We start from the raw sequence: 19,010 nt of genomic DNA, 5'->3' as shown, positions 1-19,010 counted from the left end.
ACACATGCCAAAGCTTATTTCTAAGTTTGAATTTTGGTTTGCAAATTGAGACACTTACTTTTCACTTTCAATATTATACAGTCATTAAACTGCTCTTTCAACCATGTGTCTGCATTATAAAGAATTTGTAAAGCACAATATGTTCTGGAACTTAGAAAAGTTTTCACAAAGTGCTTTACTGGACAATATTCACTGAAGACAGTGTTTCTCTCTGTTGATGCCAATGGAAAAATGCTAGGACTATTTGCCAACTTTAAAACTCTGTTAAATGTTAAATATGCATTCAAATATAGCTAGAAAACACTGTACATGAGAACATTAATCCAACAGACAGCAAAAAGATACTGTCATTCACCACTAGTGGATTTGAGAACTCCAGAAAGGTTCTTATAAGCCTAGTTTTACATAATATGTCATCTTTGTAAACAGCATATGGTGTGATACATAGGTGGAACAAGTTGAAAGAAAAAATAAACAGAGCATCTGTGCACTCACTTCTTCAAGGTTTAACAGCCAATTAGTTTTTCTACACTAATATTTATAGCACCACAAAACTCAGGTAATAAATGTAATTATTTTCCCCTCTGGAGAATATTAGGCTGCTAAACTGCCAAAGTAAGGGGGTATATTCTATGCACTTGCTGTTTCAAGGAACTTAAAATGAAGGATAATTGTTTATTTGAAGACTGCCATCCATTCCTTAGAAAGAAAACAGATTAAGGCTATGTGCCTGTACCCTAATTGCAGTCTTTCCATGAAACAAAATGTAAACCAACAATTAGAGAAATGCCTCATTTTCCTGGCATCATTAGGAATGGGGATATTTTATTTTTTCAAGTAAAAAAGTTATTCCTTAAGTTATAAATTCAGGTTAAGTATCTTGATGGTCACATAAAAATATACATTGAATACCTCTGAATTCTTAATATACAAAATCTAATTTTCTGGATGGCTCAGGATCATGATTATAGGATTCTGTGGTTTGTACAGTTTTTGGTGCCTCATACGTTAGAGAGGTGAGCAGAAATATTTGCTCCCACACTAAGCCCTCCCAAACCACAGCATTTTGCTGGTTCTGCTTTGTTTTATCCCCTCATTTAAAATATGCTTATTTCTTCTCTCAGTCAGACGGTCAGCTTTTTCTTCCTTTTGTTCCAACAATCACTGTATCTGCTTCCTGGGCCTCTTTGGTCTTTATTTCTCTTCTTGAATTTCTAGGCTTCTGTCAGGGGGTTTGGATAGTAGATCATAAAACCTGTTAAAACATTTGAAGTAAATATATTCTGATGGAGGGTCTGGGATACTTTATGGAATGAAGTTCATGAGCTTCAGCAAACATGTTTTGACAAAAATTTAGTGACTTAAAGAACATTCTTGCTTACTGAATTCCTAATAAGTGGAGATTTAAAGCATAAAGTGCATTGGTCTTTTTTAAGAGAACACATATCAATCTCTAGTATCTTCTAGATGAAGAAGATACCCAGAATCAACTATTAAGTTCTTTTAATATTTCAATTTTTGACATTTCAAGAAAACAGAGAAAAGAATAAAAATCTGTATTTGCAGCTTCCCCAAATTTAATGTTGTTTACATGCTAGCATATGTGTTTCTAATCTCCTCTCACCTGATTTTTTTCTTAAGAAAAAGAAAAAACTTGCTCAGTTTTCCTCAACTAATTTTTTTTCAACACACAGTGAATTAAAACAATGCAGAAAAGTACAAATTAAAAGCAAAAAGATGGCAAATGTATTCCAAATCCACAAACCAGTAACTGTATGTGCAGGAGTGTGTATGAAAGATACATAGATGATAGAAACAGAGAGAGTTTAAAAAAAATGGGACTCATCTTGTTATTAATCTTAATTTACGGGACTCATCTTGTTATTAATCTTAATTTACAAAATATTAAATTTGAAATTAGAGAATCTAATAAAATTAATTAAAATGAATTTTATCAAAATTATTAGCAGGCATATTTTCTTAAAAGAGTACTTAAAAGTTTTTAAAAAAGAGAATTCTGAACAAAAATTAAGAGACTAAGAATAATTTTCAATTATATATGCTTTAATTTAGATGGTATCAACTGACTCCTTGCTTTTTGACAGATAAGGGGATTAGCATTCTCATGTTCCCTTATTTTTTTAAAAGATTTTATTTAGGGACACCTGGGTGGCTCAGCAGTTGAGAGTCTGTCTTCAGCTCAGGGCTTGATCTTGGAGTCCTAGAATCGAGTCCCATGTCAGGCTCCCTGCATGGAGCCTGCTTCTCCCTCTGCCTGTGTCTCTGCCCCCCGCCCCCCGTGTCTCTCATGAATAAATAAATAAAATCTTAAAAAAATAATTAAAAAAAAAGATTTTATTTATTTGACAGAGGAAGAGCACGCATGCTCACACACACACCAGAGAGCACAAGCAGGGAGTTGGGGTGGGGTGGGGCAGCAAAGGGAGAGGGAGAAGCAGGCTCCCTGATGAGCTGGGAGCCCTATCCAGGACCCTAGGATCAGGACCTGAGCCTGAAGGCAGATGCTTAACCACTTGAGACACCCTGGTGTCCCCTCATGTTCCTTTCTAATTCACCTCCCTCACCTATTTTGCTACTTATGTTATGAATTCTAAACTGTCTATACTTATGTATTCACATTCTATTGGTTGTCAGTAATTCCCAGCACTGTTTAGTATTCATGTCATCTCAGAGAGAATTAAATGTTCACAGCCAGACCTTTTGTCACAGCCTTTTTCATTCACGAATTCCTCCTTTTGATTGATTCTCTTGATTTCACTTTTTCAAGTAGTTCCTCCAGCTCTGCCACCCCCAATCCCCACCCTGGCCCTGTAAGAGCCCAGTGAATTTTGTATTTTGAGAGTATTATATATTTGAGAATTTTTATACTGTTTCTTCTCTTCAATGGCATTTTGCTACTTGGATATCTAAAGAATTTTCTCGTCATCTTACAAGTGTATCGGCCTAACTAGGACACATCTCGGATTCATGTTCTGATTCAAAATTTCCTGGAACATATTGTGCTTTTAATATACAGGTTTAATTCTCTCTTCATTTTATAGAAGTTCTCTTGAGTTATATATTCTGTTCCTTATTTTGGATTTTCTATTCAGAGACACCAATTATTCTTATGTTGACTTAGCTTTAGCTCTGTTCTCTATTAGATTTTCTAAAATTATGATATTCTCATCTCTCTCATCTGCATACACTATAATTATCACAAGTCTTTTTTACTATGTCACTAACCTGGTAATCAGTGGTGTTTATCAACTACCTCATATTTTGTCAGTCACTTACTCAATAATGATGTTTATTTGGTCTTCAATTTGTTTCCTCAGGTATATGATATCCCTTTTACCTTCTAAGCTTTGGATTCTTAATTATATTGAAAGCATTCTTATTAAGTTGTTCTTTAGTGTGAAGCATTTGTGAGATTTTCTTTGAATTATTTGTGTTCTAGTTTTATTTGGCTTCTTTAGTATATACTGCTTTTATTTTTTCATTTAACTTTAGTAGGTTTATATAGTTATTTGCATAAATTCTGTGCCACAGCTCCACCCCCCCACACTCTCCCCACCATTCTGCCACATGTTTGAGCATCTCAGTCAAGACCTTGTATTTGCTCTGAAAGAATGTGCCTAATTTGAGTATCTCCCCACTCTAAATAAGACCACATGCTTCCTCCCCATCTTCCAAGAGGTAAATTGAGTACTGGTTCTGTAAGACTTACCACATTTTCTTAAACCTGTATATAATTATCTATCTAGTTGGATATGAGATTCAGAAAAATAATTAAAATACAAAAATGATCTGATGATTCCTTCCTTAGCTCTAATATTTTGGTGTATTCTTCATTGGGATTAAGAGCTCAGATTGAAGGGGCTCCTGGCTAGCTCAGTAGGTGGAGCATGTGACTCTTGATCTTGGGGCTGTGAGTTCAAAGCCCCATATTGGGCATAGACTCACAAGTAGGTCAGTTTGGGCTTAAAGTTAGGTGTTAAAACTTACTACTATGGAGCTGTAACTTAACTTCACTAAGGCTTATTATCTGTAAAATGATAATAACAATTATTTCATAAGACTGTAAGGATTAAATAAAATAATATATTCAAGACACTGGGTGTAGCCACTAGCACTTATTAAGCACCTAATTCAAATTGGCTATAATTAACTTTTAAAGTTATACTCCAGTATGCAGAAGCTTTTTAACTTGTTTTCTTTTTTTTTTTTTTAAATTTATTTATTTATGATAGTCACAGAGAGAGAGAGAGAGAGGCAGAGACATAGGCAGAGGGAGAAGCAGGCTCCATGCACTGGGAGCCCGATATGGGATTTGATCCCGGGTCTCCAGGATCGCGCCCTGAGCCAAAGGCAGGCGCCAAACCACTGCGCCACCCAGGGATCCCAACTTGTTTTCTTTTTTTAAATGGATCTGTCATCAACACTTTGGTGTGAAAGTAAAGGTAAAAAGTTTTCCTTACAAAAAAGATAATTTTACTAGTAGAAGGATCTAAAATCAATTACTAGGATTCTATTTTACCTTTTTTGTATCTAAATAATTTTATAGAAAGGAAGAAAAAAGGAAATGCCAAGTATCAAATTCTTAGTCTGATGGTATCTGATTTAAAAAAAAATGAAATTTCCAGATGAAAACAGAGCTAACAGAAATAGTTCAGACTTCTGTATGATTTCATTTGTCTTTCCCCCTACTAGAGCCATGTATTTTAGAAATAAAGAGGTGATGATAGCAACAGTTTAGTATTGGCCTGTAATTTGGGATGAAGAACATCAAATGTCATTGAATAATTTTCCTGATCTTTACATGAAAACCAAAACTCCCACAGACTACATTAAGTTAAAAGATTTATAGAGGAGAAAAGTCAGAGAAACCTATTTCAAGTTTAGCCAAACCTCTGAGAAATTGGAAAGTCATCATACATTCATCTCTCTTCCTATGAAGACACAAGGGTTCTTCTTCAGTGCTTCTCCACATACCCACTTAACCTACCTTCCTTGATACTAGCTTCTTCTGTATAACTCTGTTTTGGAAATTCCCAATAACTCTCATTTGTCCATGGCTTCTGGAGCACATATTTTGACTCTGGCCCCAAATCTCTACGAACTTAGAGCTTCAGTCTGTGTCTTGGTTCTAAATCCAGTTGACCTAGCTCCAGATACATGTCCAAACTTAATCCAATAAACTGTGTCCAGAAGGACAGAATCTTGTGACATGCATAGTGGCTCACTCTAGGGCGTGGGTGGGATCTGTTCTCCTTGAATAGAATGAAGGTAGGAAGGAAATTTGTATATAAACCATAAAAAGAATAAAGCATTTAGGACACATGACTTCCATCTAGTATAGCTATGTCTTTAACCTACATTTATCAAGGTATAATTTGTATATAGTGAAATTCACTTTTTAATGCACAGTTCTGAGTTTTGACAAACACATAGTCATGCAATCATCACATGCAACTGAGACAGAGAAGACTTCCACTGTTAACTTGTATCTAAAACTTCTCAAAATTATATATTTTAAATACTCCTCTTTCCACTTTAAAGAAACAAGCTTATAAACTACTATCGGAGCTTTCATTCAAAAAAATCTGTCATTAAGGAATAACATGAAAATTATATATATTGATACTTGGACTTGAGTGATTGAATCATACGAAAAACAGAAAACAGACGATTTCTACTGATAGCCTATCTCAGGCTATTATTAAAATAAATAATAAAGAGACTACTCTGATCTAGGACTTCATAAAACATCTAAGAGGTCCCTAGTATTCAAGGATTGACAGAGTGCCTCTCAGACGAAAAGTCTGTACAGTATATACAGTAGACACTTATTGTCATGAGCTTCAGGCAATGTCTGAATTTAGACCACAGCCTGCTGATAAATATACCCTATTCCATGGCATTCTGCCAAAGGAGAGGTAGAAAAGCTTGGGAGATAATCAAAGGTCACAGCTTTATTTAACACCATCACACACTAAATAGGAAGACAGGCACTCCCTACTGGGACAGAGACAGTCTGTCCTCCTGTGATTGCTCCTCTCTCCCACAGGATCAAGTCCTGCCTTTAAAAGGTGGGGCTCACCAAGAAGGCTAAAACAGGTCTCATCTTTCATCAAGGGCTTCTAATTTTAAGTTGCTGCCATGCTAAATTTTATCTTGAGCGTCTGAGTCTCCACCCAGTTTGTTCAGATATACCATTGGTTTTAGACAAGAATTTCCTAGGGCTGTGAATTCTAATCCATACTGTTTAATGTACAGCCTGCATGTGGTAAAAACAATGCAAGTTAAGATTTTTAAAACCTCATGTATTTATTTCTTTATATATTTCATGTGGATATACTTAAATTAACATACAAAAATACTAATCTGTTTTGGTATCACTCTCAGTGATAACAAAATCCACTAGGGGAAAGCAAAAAAAAAAAAAAAAAAAAAAGTTGTTTCCCAGGAAAAAAGTTAGAAGCCCTATTTAAATACTATTTAGAAATATGCTGTGGTAGCATTATGGGTGCTACCTGGTCTCAATTAGTACAAATGGCCAATATCATACATTAGAAACTCAACTCTAAAACGTGAGACAGCAGGATTCCTCAGGATAAATGCTCAAAACCAACACTGTTAGTGAGAAAATGCAGTTGATAATTGCTGTTAAGGCACTTACGGTTTAAAATGGAAACATTTAGGAGAGAACGAAATTTCCAGTTTTACTTACCACAGCTAACTTATGTAATCAAGATCATAAGCAAAAATGTACTTACAAAGACATAGTTCATATTACCAAGTACATGTTAATCTTTTCCCATGTGTTATAAAATAGATTCCTACACATAGATTCACTTCATCTGAGTGTGCATTTTATACCCATTGTAGACTAATCTCCCGTTGGTTCAGTGTATGGTGTAGACTGAAATGCCTGAAATGCTTGAATCAGGGCCACCATTGCTCTGATGGTACATGCTACACATGCCTTTGTGGACCTGAAAAATCCAAACTATTCTTAGATAAAACTTAATCATTAGCTAGATGTGGAGAAATCACTTTCTTGTATTTACATTACAAAATCCAACATAATGCAAGAGCTGTGTGTGGATATCAAGTATTTCCAGAAATCTTTCTTTATTGTCAGGAGAAAGGAGCTTCTTATCTATAGTACATGGGCCAAGAGTTGCTATAGTCTTTCATTGCTCAGTGGAATTGGAATGTGTCTTCTAGGATCTCATGTTATCAGCATGAGAGTACAGTAAGGCTGTATAAAAGTTTCTAGGGAATATGACATGAGAAATGAGGAGTGACCTGGGAATCTGGGGGTCCTGAGGGTGACTACTAAAGGCAGAGCTAAAGAAGTGCATAATGAAGTAAGTTTAAGTGGATTCAAAGCACCAAGGCTGGGTGAGTTGTAAGACATGAGGGTGGACTGCCGGGGTGGTCCTGGCCTTCCTCTTCACCTCTACTGATGGGGACAAAAGCACAGGAGAGGCATGTCTTTGGTGGCAGGCCTCCTCCTGACTTCAGGTAAAGAGGGCAAAAGAGATGAACTTCAGCCAAACCAGATTATTTATCATCAAACAGAATACACTTCAACTCTCACTTTTGCTCCAACTGATCTCTGACTAAAACTATGTGTGAAAACTTAAACATACTTAAAGATCATATATAGGTAATTTGTTTATTCTCTGTTGGAAGAAACTCTTTTCTCCAAACTCCCTAAGTACCCTTTCCACATTTCTCATGGCATCTTTCTGTCTTGCATTGTATCTAATTGCATGAACCATCAAAACCATATTGTGAGCAATTTAATGGAAGAAAAAGTGCCTCCATCTTTGTATTTCCTATAGCACCTACTACAATAATATCACATATTAGGTATTCAATAAATATTTGCTCACTGACCCAAGGAGGCATAAATGAGGTAGAAAGAATAGACACTATTTTTTTTCTTTCTGTACCTGAGCTCAGATTCATAATCACAGGTAACACCTGCTAAGAGCTTACTCTCAGCCAAGCATTGTTCTGTAAGTTTTACATCAGTCAAATCATTTGATTCTCACAGCAATCTTAGAAGTTATATGGTACTGCTATTTTTGTTTAACAACAGAGGAAAATGAAGCCATATGAGGTTAAGCAAATTGCTCAAGGTCAGAAAAAAAGTAACTAGCAGAGCTGGGGGGTGAAATCCAAGCAAGGGAGTTTCAGGGCTCAAAAGTACTGTACTTCACCAGCTCACTCTCTGGCTGATAGAATAAGAGTGGAGCTGAAGGTAAAAGCATTATTTCTGGAGAAAAGATGAAAGATAGAGACTAGACAGGCTAAGGCACAGGTCCTCTTCTTTTTCCTCATTACTTATTCTCTTCTTCCTTTTCCTTTCTGTTATCTCTTCTTTCCTTTACCTTTTCTCCTGCCTCAACTATGGTTCATTGCTTTGAAGGGCACAGAAACCAACTCCAGCTTATGCAGGATAGAAAAGTTTATTGGCAGACATGGGATACCTCAGAATCAGAGGATGGCCTGAAGCAGCAGGCTGAGAAGTGAAGAACCAGGGAAGCTTTCCCAAAGTCTCCAGGCCAGAGCAACTACTGGGGATCTTCTTGGCACTCCCACCATGAATCTATTCCCACCACTTTACATCTCTCAGTTACTTGGTTTGGGTTTCAAATTCTAGACAGAAGGGGGAGCACCTGACAGGTCTGGCTTGAGTCATGTGCCTACCTCTTAGATAAAGGAGGAGAGGACACTTTCTAGGACAGACTCATGGGGCTATCCATAATTGGGAAGAATAGGTAGCCCTATAGTTAAATTGTGGTGGTTACCAAAGAAGAGCAGGAAAATGCTGGGCAAAAAAATATTCACAATACCTATTACTATTATGTTTAATTGTCCCGTGTCTATATCTATTTTTGTCCAATGACCCATAAAAACCAGTAATGGGATCACTCACTATTCTCTCATTATCAGATAAACTCAGATGACTCTGTATTTCTGAATTTTTCTTCTCATCATGTGGTTCTCTGATTAAAAATGCACTGATTTTAAATTTCCACTTGAGATAAGTATAGACCTTTATGCTTAAAAAATAAACACAATTTAAACTAATTTAGTTCCTGTTATACAGATAACTTTTAAATATGACCTCCAGTATTAAAGTGGAGATAACTGTTTAAGAAGAGAATGTTACTAGCATATATAGCAAGACTTGCTCCTATTCTCCTACACTACTGACTTCTGGCCACTGTTTCCTTCTCTTCAAAGACACTTTTCCTTTGGCTTGACTCCCATCTGCCGCCTCTTCTTTTGTTCTGCCTATAGTATACCTTTGTTGCTTTTCCACCTACCTGGCATATATTTCTCTTCTGAGAGCTGCATCTCTCTCTCTCTCTCTCTTTTTTTTTTTTTTTGTAAACTTTCTTTACTACCACCCCCTTCCAGCCCCACAGGCTACTGTGTAATTCCCCCGATCAGAGTAATTGATTCAGGAATATACCATACAACTCAATTTTGGTACAACCATTGGAATTAACTGGAAAAAGAGGCTTTCTTTGCAAGGAGACTAATTGTCTGAAGAAAAATGTAAAGACTGGAACTGTTAGGGGCCACATAATGGGAGAATGTGCCTGACAATAAACTAGAAAAGAGTACATGGAGTTCAGCTGAACCTGGGCCACTTTTGAGCACATATGAAACCAAATCTACCTATAGACTTTTCATTTATTTGAGGAAATAAATTAACTTTTTGGCTGAAGCTATTTTGAACTTCTGTGCCTTGTAACAAAAAGAGTTCTGAAAAATACATCAACTTTTACATGTTATTGTCACCACTTCCCAACAAAACTCAAAGCTGCTAGGTGATTCTATCTACCAGGTGATTCTAGCTCCGTTTCTCTCAACAGAAGCACCTAGGATGTAGGGCTCCACTCAATCCCCATTTTCCTAAATACTCTGTGACTGTGCACATTTGGATTTAGTTCACATGGGCCTCATTTCCATAAATCTTGAGTTTATTTCTGTATTCAACAAATGAGCCATCTCCAATACTATTTTTTTTAAATTCATTTATTCATGAGAGACAGAGAGGCAGAGACACAGGCAGAGGCAAAAGCAGGCTCCATGCAGGGAGTCTGATGTGGGACTCAATCCAGGTCTCCAGGATCCTGCCCTGGGCTGAAGGCGTTGCTAAACTGCTGAGCCCCCTGGGCTGGTCCATCTCTACTACTATTGACTGAGGGCTGTAACATTCGGAAATTTATAGAAAAGCCCCCCGCCCCTTTCCTATGAAAGTAAGAGAGGGACAAATTCAGTATCCTGTCAGCTACAAATTCAGGGCATGCAGTTAAAAGTATATGCATGGAACAGAGGTTGGGGGGGGGGGTGAAAGGTAGACTGAATGAAAAATAACAGAATTCAGAAACTCCTTACATTAACATTTGGGCTAAAGAGGGAAAAGATGAAACAAATCATTCAAAACCAAATGCAAGCACATGGTACTCCACCATTTAAGTTCTTCAAGTATCGAGAAAGATTTCAGGGTGGTTTCTTCAGTGTCAGGAAAATCTAAATCCTAGCATAGCCATTTATGCTGTGACCTTGGACAAAACAAGAAACCTCTCTTGTTCCAATTTCCTTATCTATTCTATATCTTATCTATTTCTCATCTATTAAGAATTGGGCAGCCTGGGTGGCTTAGCAGTTTAGCGCCGCCTTCAGCCCAGGGCATCATCCTGGAGACCCGGGATCAAGTCCCACATTGGGCTCCCTGCATGGAGCCTGCTTCTCCCTCTGCCTGTGTCTCTGCCTCTCTCTTTCTCTCTCTCTCTCTCTCTCTCTCTCTCTCTCTCTCTGTGTGTGTGTGTGTCTCTCATGAATAAATAAATAAAATCTTTAAAAAAAAAGAAGAATTAAATAATACTATATAATCTCATAGGATACCATGCAACATAAATGAAGCAGTATGTCATAATATTTGTCATGGCTTGGGAAGGGAGGTTCATAGCATGTAACAAATTTTTAGCTCTGATTAAGGACAGACACTCCTTTGCAAAAATCAAATGCTTTTCTGATAATATAGTGTTGATAAGGACAAATCAATAACATTCATTTAAACAAATTTTATTCAAGAATTTTTCTTTTTATCCTTGGGTTTTATTCACAGAGTCAGTAACTTTGCTTCATATATTCTTACTTCTACTCAACATAGACTAAGTCAACATCATTGTCCCCAAAACCCTCTTTACGTTGCAACACTCAAAACAAAGAATATGGTGTTTCTTTTTAATCCCTCTCTGTTTTCTTTAGGTAAAGAGATTACCTAAAAACCCAGAGAACTCCTATGTTGAGATGGCCAACAAGCGAAATAATTAAACTGCTGTACAAAGTTACAGAAACAAGGCTTTAAGAAGTGTGAGGATATAAAAAGTGTTCTTTCTTTAGGATATTAGTAACTACCACATGTAAAGGTTTTCCAAACTCCAGGCATAAATTTTAAGGGTCTAAATACTGTTAAGTCCTAAGGCACTATGCCTTATTTATTCACCACTTCACTTCTATTCAGTCCCCAAGTGTTTTTTAAGACTGCCTGCTAGTAGGCATGTTCTTAGGAAAGGTCCATATTATCACTAATAGCTAGGACAAGAAACCAAATGCTGATGATGTCCTGCACCCTGATCAGTGGTTTCTTTGTTCCAGTAAGAACAGGAAGAAAGGATTTCTTACTGCCCATGAAAATTCCCCAGTTGGGTCAACATAGCTGGAAAGGGTTGAATAGTTTTCAAATTCCAAAATAAGAGATTAAAAAAGCAAACAAAAGAGTCTTTCTTTCCTAAGTCTCCAATGACAAATATGACTGCTAAAGAAATGTATTAGGCCATGTATATATCGCATGTTTCAATCTTGGCACCTTGTGGGTTTGAAAAAGAGAATGAGAGGAATGACTTCAATTGCTAGTCATTAGCATTATGCTCCCAGGGCCAAATATTCAAATAATATCCTGCTTTGCCTGCTGACTGAAAAGAAGTAACCGAAATATCTCTAAGAAAAAGTTAAGAGAGATGGTAGATATCAATTAATTAAGCACTCATAACAATAAGAAATAATCAGTATGTGAATTTAACTACATCATAATTCTCATGTTTGAGAATACTACAATTCATTTTGACCATACAGGCATTGCTACTTAACATTTCTTAAAATATGGGACACCTGACTGGGTCAGCAGTTGAGCATCTGCCTTCGGCTCAGGGCGTGATTCCAGGATCTGGATGGAGTCCCTCATTGGGCTCCCTGCAGGGCTCCTGCTTCTCCCCCCTCTGCCTATGTCTCTGCCTCTGTCTTTGTCTTTCATCAATGAATAAATCAATCTTTAAAAAAAAAATTCTTAAAATGTGTCTTCATAATGTCACATTTTGCTCCAAAATAGATACTTGGCTAAACTAAATCTTCATTTTTAGTTTTGGCAAAAAGTCTTTTTCTATGATTCTGAGCATGCTAAGTAACTAGTAATTAGGCAACTGGACCTTCAAAGTGCTGGCAGTGTGGTACCATATGTACTCAAAGTAACAAGTAAATGAAAGAAGACCTAAATATTCACTTTAAGCTCTCTAAATTCTTTACAAAATAATTGTATATTCTTTTCAAAAGCTGGGCAGCCCAGGTGGCTCAGTGGTTTAGCGCCACCTTCGGCCCGGGGTGTGATCCTAGAGACCCACGACTGAGTTCCACATCAGGCTCCCTCTATGGAGCCTGCTTCTCCCTCTGCCTCTCTCTCTCTCTCTCTCTCTCTCTCTGTATCTCTCATGAATAAATAAATAGATTCTTAAAAAATAAATAAAAATAAAAAAATAAAATCTTAAAAAATAAAACAAAAGCTTCCTCATATTCTGTATGTTAAAAACAAAATTTTGAAAGCCTACTATGTGTAAGCACTATTCTAGGCACTGAGGATAAAACTGTGAATAAAAGAAAAAATAAAGTCCCAGCATTCATGGAGCTCACATTCTAGTGGGTGATGTAGATAATTAACCAGATGAATTAAATTTAATTTATCCTAGATTAATAGTGATAAGTATCGGGGTTGCAGAGCGGGGGAGGGGAAGGCAAAGAAAGAGTTGGGAACAGTTGGTAAAGAAAGAATGGCAACATATAGAGGGTACCTGGGAAAGCCTCCTTGAGAAGGTGACCTAGGAGCCAAGCCCTGAAGGGAGTGATAGGTGAGCCACGCAAGTTTCAGGGATAAGAACATTCAGGGCCAAGGAAAAAGGCAGTGTGAACTCAGCTTGTTCCAAGCTATGAGGAAGGCAGTGTGGCTAGAGCTGAGGTAGGCAGGAGGAAGGTAATAAGCAATGAAACAACAGAGTGCTCTGAACAGAGCAATGACATGCTCTTGGATTTTGATAGGATATTTCTGTGGATGCTGTACTGAGTGCAGATGCAGAAGGGTGGGTGCAGAAACATGCAGCCTGGTAGGAATGTTTTCACAGTGACCAGGCAAGAGAGGACAGCAGTTGGGGCCAAGGTGGTACTGCAGAGATGGTGACAAGTTACCAAATTCTGAGTATATTTTGAAATTGACAGGAGTTGCTGATCAATCAGATATAGTATATTAAAAAAAAAGAGTAAATAATTACTCCAATGTTTTTGGACTGAACAACTGGGATGAAGGAGTTGCCATGAACTTATAGGAGAAGGTTTTGCTGTAGGGAGATGAGTAGGTGAGTTTCAGACATTTTAAATTTGAAACACCAATTAGACACCAAGGGGAGATGGTGAGTAGGCAGTAGAATATCCAAGACTGGAATTCAGGTAGAGGTCTGAGCTGCAATTATAAATTTGAGTAACATTAATTTATAGATGGAATTTAAGACCATGATACTGGATGAGATACTCTGGAAGTGAGTATAAACTGAAAATATAAGATGCCCAAGAACGAAGACCTTGGGTCATTCCTGTATTTAAATGTCCAGGAGATGAAAAACACTAAAAAAGGAGACAAAGAAGAGTAGAAGGAAATTACCAACATAGATCTAAATTACCTCTATGGTATTGTGAATATGTGTATGTTTAATGAATATCTAAAAAAAAAACTTCAAATGCCTTGAAGAGAGGTACAAAACAAACTCATTGTGGACCCAGGGATCAGCACTGTGCCAACCATATAATAAATACTAAATGTATTTATTCCATGAATACATGAATGAAAAATGAATTCAGAATCCTGGAGGTTATTACTAAGCACCTTCTCATTCCAGAAACTGAGCAAGGCACTAGGAAAACAAAGAAACTAGTAGAGACCTATCTATATAGAAGAGAGGTTAACTTAGTAGTAAATTGATTTTATTTTTTATCAAGGATAGTACCAAGCCAGTAAACAAAAACAAATCCGGTATGGATAAAAATGTTATGTTCTTTAAAAGAAAGAATAAGTCTCCTTTAAAAAAACATTATTAAGATTTGATTCCCTGTTCTCCTTTTAGTAAGTTATATGAAAAATTACAGTAAAAGTTAATGGAAAAATCATGACTCAAGATGGTAAATCTAGTATATTAAAAAAAACTTTTCATAAACACATCTATCAGTACATTAAAAGGGCAAAGAAGAGAAATGAACACTATTTTAAAATATAATTTTCTTCAAAATTTTATGTTGAAAACTTTTCTTAAGGCACACCTGGGTGGCTCAGTGGTTGAGGGTCTGCCTTTGGCTTGGGTCATGATCCCAGGGTCCTGGGATCGAGTCCTATTATCAGGCTCCCACATGTATCCTGCTTCTCCCTCTGCCTACGTCTTTTCCGTTCTCTCTCTGTCTCTCTCATGAATAAATAAAACCTTAAAAAAAAAAAAACTTTTCTTGAGTATTTAATAAAAGTCCTGATTCATGTCAGGTTGCTGCTTTAGAATCCAAAACAAAATACAAAAACATTTATGAAAAATCAGACTTCTATTTCTCAAATATTTTTCAAAACAAAAGAAACATCTTTCTTTAAAACAATTATTCTTCTCTGCCAAAATCTTGGTAAATTTATAGCCACGCTGTGGAACCGAGAAAAATCAAGGCCATTAGCACAAGTACAGCCATCTTAGGCCCCTGTGAATAAGAGCTGAACTTTATAGGAAAAACTGCAGAATGTCCTTTGCAGATGATCCCATATCAGAAAGACAACAGAGCCCACGCCTGTGGTATAAAGTCCCATATTAGAATGAGAACAGAGCTCAATGCCCTTAAGCCCCATATCAGAATGTAAACAGAACTTGAGAAATTCCTCCATCTCTTCTGAAAATCCCCTAGACCAGCCTATAAAAAACCCAGCTGTAACCCACTTCGGGGTCCAAGTCCCTGCTCCGCTGTGTCGGGTATACTTGGACCCAAGCTCGAGCTTGTAAATAAATCCTCGTGTGTTTGCATCGGTGTCAGCTCCTTGGTGGTTTCTCAGATTCGCAATCTTGGGCACAACAACGCCAACCATACAAAACACATAAATATCACACACCACACACACACACACACACACACACACACACACACACACACACACACAGGACTGACAGATACACAGGCATAATAAAAGAAACAATGTTTAAACACTGACTCATGTTGAAACTATAATTATCAGATATTACCTACAAAGTGATTTCTAAATCATGAGTGACCATTTTTAATATTTCAAATATTTCAGTTTGTTATTTGTAAACCAAATCAATTAGCACACCAGTAATTTTCACAAGTTTTACCCTGACTACTTGGAAGGAATAACTCTATTGGATATTTGCCCTCATCCCTTCACAGAACTGGCATACATCACACAACAGTAGTTTATATTATGTATGTATACATGAAGAATGAATATGTGCAATTAAAATTGATGTAATCTCAATAATTACTTCTACTTTTTCTGACTTACTTAAAATGTTAAATAATTCAACTCATTTATTCAACAAGTATTTATGAAGTACCAACTATGTTTTAGCACTGTTTACATCCTTGCTTTAGTTGGGGAAGAGAAGATCTTTTTTCAAAGTCTTCTTGTTTGTCAAGTCACATACTTGTAAATGTTTTCTTGTTTAATTCACATAGTTAAAATTCCAAAACACTGACCTGGTAGCTATTTCTGAGTCCCCCATCTATCAACAAAAATGTCATTGTTCTAACTGTTCTCAATTACATGGCTATCAATTAGCTACTCAAAGCTTTAAGGAGATAAAATATTCTTTTCTCTAATCAGATTATTGTAGTTATTTTAGAAATGGAATGTTCTCAAAAGACAGAAAGCTTCAACAAAAGAGTTTTAAGTCCAATTAATCATTATATCTATTACTTTTACCTCTTAAATTACTCTCAAAGCTTTCCACTTTTCTTCATTCCCATTTCACTGCTTAGTTCCAGAAACTAGTATCTCACATTAGGATGCCAATAAGTACCTCAACTTGTAGCTGGAATGATTCTTCTAAACACATATCTCATTATATTGTTTCCCTTAACTCTCCTTTTAAAAATCAGGTTTTAGTTCATTTCAGGTTTTAGTTCAAGGAATGATAAATAAGGAAGAAGCTTTGAGAATTGGCTCCTGCCTGCTTCTTCAGTCTCATAACCTCATGGTTCTCCACTTTTCCACTCAAAAATCTTGCTGGTTCATCCTCTTCTGGGATATTGCATATATTGTTTCCCTTGGCATTGCAGGGAAGAATAACAATCTATGATGACTAATTCTACTTATCTTTTAAATCTCAGAATAGAGTCTCCCCCTCTATACTCTCACCCTTGTACCCATTAGGCACCGTTCTTTCCCACAAGCTCACCCTATCTTAGGGCTCAGCATAGTCTACTATCCTTTTTCAACAACTGGCTATAAGCTCCTCGTGGGCAGGGACTATGTCTTATTCATAGTTTTATCTCTAGTATTTAGCAAAGTGCTTGGCATATAATTAGCACCCAATCAGTATTCTAGTCATTGGATGAATGTATTATAATAGCAAATCTATTTACAGAGAATGTCTGAAGTACCAAAGCTAGGGGGAGAATTAACTGCAAGCCAAGAGCAGCACCTGCCAATTTTGGGTGTCTCAAGCAGAAATGAAAAGTAAGCAGGGATCAAGTGGGACTTGGGCTTCCTGCCTACAAAGTCCAGGCGAAAAAATGGAATGGATGAGAGCATGGTAGAAAATATCATCACATACTAAAGAAGTGGACTGCTAAACTTAGTCTAACATCTTTTAAACTGTAACTTTTCCAGATTCTCTTACACAGCAGAATGTCACTGACAGTCCATAGACACTACCTGTCTCTAACATGACAATTAATACCTTAGATAACAATGCCAGCCTTTTCCAAGGAGAACTATCTGACCCAAGAGGTGAAAGGCATTTATATTTATTTAGCACTTTCATAAGCACCCATGATTTTAATATTTAACCTCTCGAGAAAATTCTGCTTTTAAAATCTGGTTGAACAAAAGAGGTAGTAAATCTCTTTAATGACTCTGGACAAAAAATTCCAATGGGGTGTAATTAAGCAAGTTTCAATTGTTTCCTGAGGAATATTCAATCTACTCATTCTATCACTCTTGCTGACTTACAATATAAAGAAACACATAGGTCAGACTTCTAATTATCTTAACCTTAAGAATATAAATTTCTAGCCTCAGATTTCAGACCTCCAACTAATAAATGACTATGCCTTGTCTTTTCAATTTCCAGCAGTTTTCAAGTTTTTAGTTGAATTTTATAAAACTTAAAATTAAAAAAAGAAAAAACATGAGGACTTCTGGTTTCTGGTCTGGCACATAGGGAGCTTAAAAGATGTCATTCTGTCATAACAACAAATAAAAAGCTAAACAAACTGAGAAATTAACAATTCTTCATATAAGGTCACAAGGCAGACTGATGCCCCCAAAACTAGAGAGACAGACAGGCAGACACAAAATAACGGAGCAGAAACTTCTGCAGGAATCAGTACTGTGACAGGAAAATCTGAACTGTAATTGAAAAATTACTGAAGACTCCCTGTGTTCAAGCCAGGAAGGTAAAAGTGGGGGATCCAGTCATAGGGGGCCCACAGACTTAGACTCTTGTACATTTTCCATCAGGAGCTCTATCAGGCCCTCACAGTGACAGAAAGAAAAGAAAGAAGAAAGAAAGAAAGAAAGAAAAAGAAAGAAAAAGAAAGAAAAAGAAAAGAAAGAAAGAAAAGAAAAGAAAGAAAGAAAGAAAGAAAGAAAGAAAGAAAGAAAGAAAGAAAAGAAAGAAAGAGAAAGAAAGAAAAATTCATGCTTCTAGCAGGGAGGGGAGAAAAGAAAAGGAACCACTCTGAAAAATATTCTCTTTTAAAAATGCCTGCTTAAAGAAAAAACTATTTTATCACAGCCTAAAACCCGCATTACACTAAAGGCCTATTTACCTAGTTCCTCTTACCTACTGTTTCATATCTACCTTCTAACAAAAAATTACAAGACATACTAAAAGGCAAAAAGCACACTTTGAAGAAACCTAACAAGCATTAGAGCCAGAGTCAGACATGGTAGTAATGTTGGAATTATCAGACCAAGACTTATAAAACTATGGTTAATATGCTACGGACATTACATGATAAAACAGACAACATGCAAGAAAGAACAGAGGGGTAATGTTAGTACAGATATGGAAATTCTAGGAAAGAATCAAGAAGAAATACCAGAGAAAAGAAAACACTCTCACAGAAATGAATGCCACTGATGAGCTCATTAGTAGACTAGACATGGCTGAAGAAAGAATCTCTGAGCTTGAGGAAATGACAATAGAAATTTCAAAAAAAAAAAAAAAGCATGTAAGATAAAAACAGGAACAAAGAACAAGGAAAACATGGCACCTGGGTAGCACAGTCTGCTAAGTGTCTGTCTTCAGCTCAGGTTATGATCCTTAGGTCCTAGGATCAAGCCCTGTGTTGGGATCCTGCTCAATGGAGAGCCTACTTGTCCTTCTCCCTCTGCCCTGCTGTGTTCTCACTCTCCCAGCCTCTCTCAAATAAATAAATAA

General features: G+C 36.7%; 1 protein-coding gene across 16 annotated transcripts in view; it reads right to left on the bottom strand.

Moving 5' to 3' along the window:
* CAMK2D (calcium/calmodulin dependent protein kinase II delta) overlaps window positions 1-19,010 on the bottom strand; it is a 303,905-nt gene that overhangs the window by 118,779 nt on the left and 166,116 nt on the right. The window lies entirely within an intron of this gene.

This window comes from Nyctereutes procyonoides, unplaced genomic scaffold (assembly GCF_905146905.1).
Source record: "Nyctereutes procyonoides isolate TBG_1078 unplaced genomic scaffold, NYPRO_anot_genome, whole genome shotgun sequence".
NCBI classification, from domain to species: domain Eukaryota; kingdom Metazoa; phylum Chordata; class Mammalia; order Carnivora; family Canidae; genus Nyctereutes; species Nyctereutes procyonoides.
This window is presented reverse-complemented; position numbering and strand designations above follow the sequence as displayed.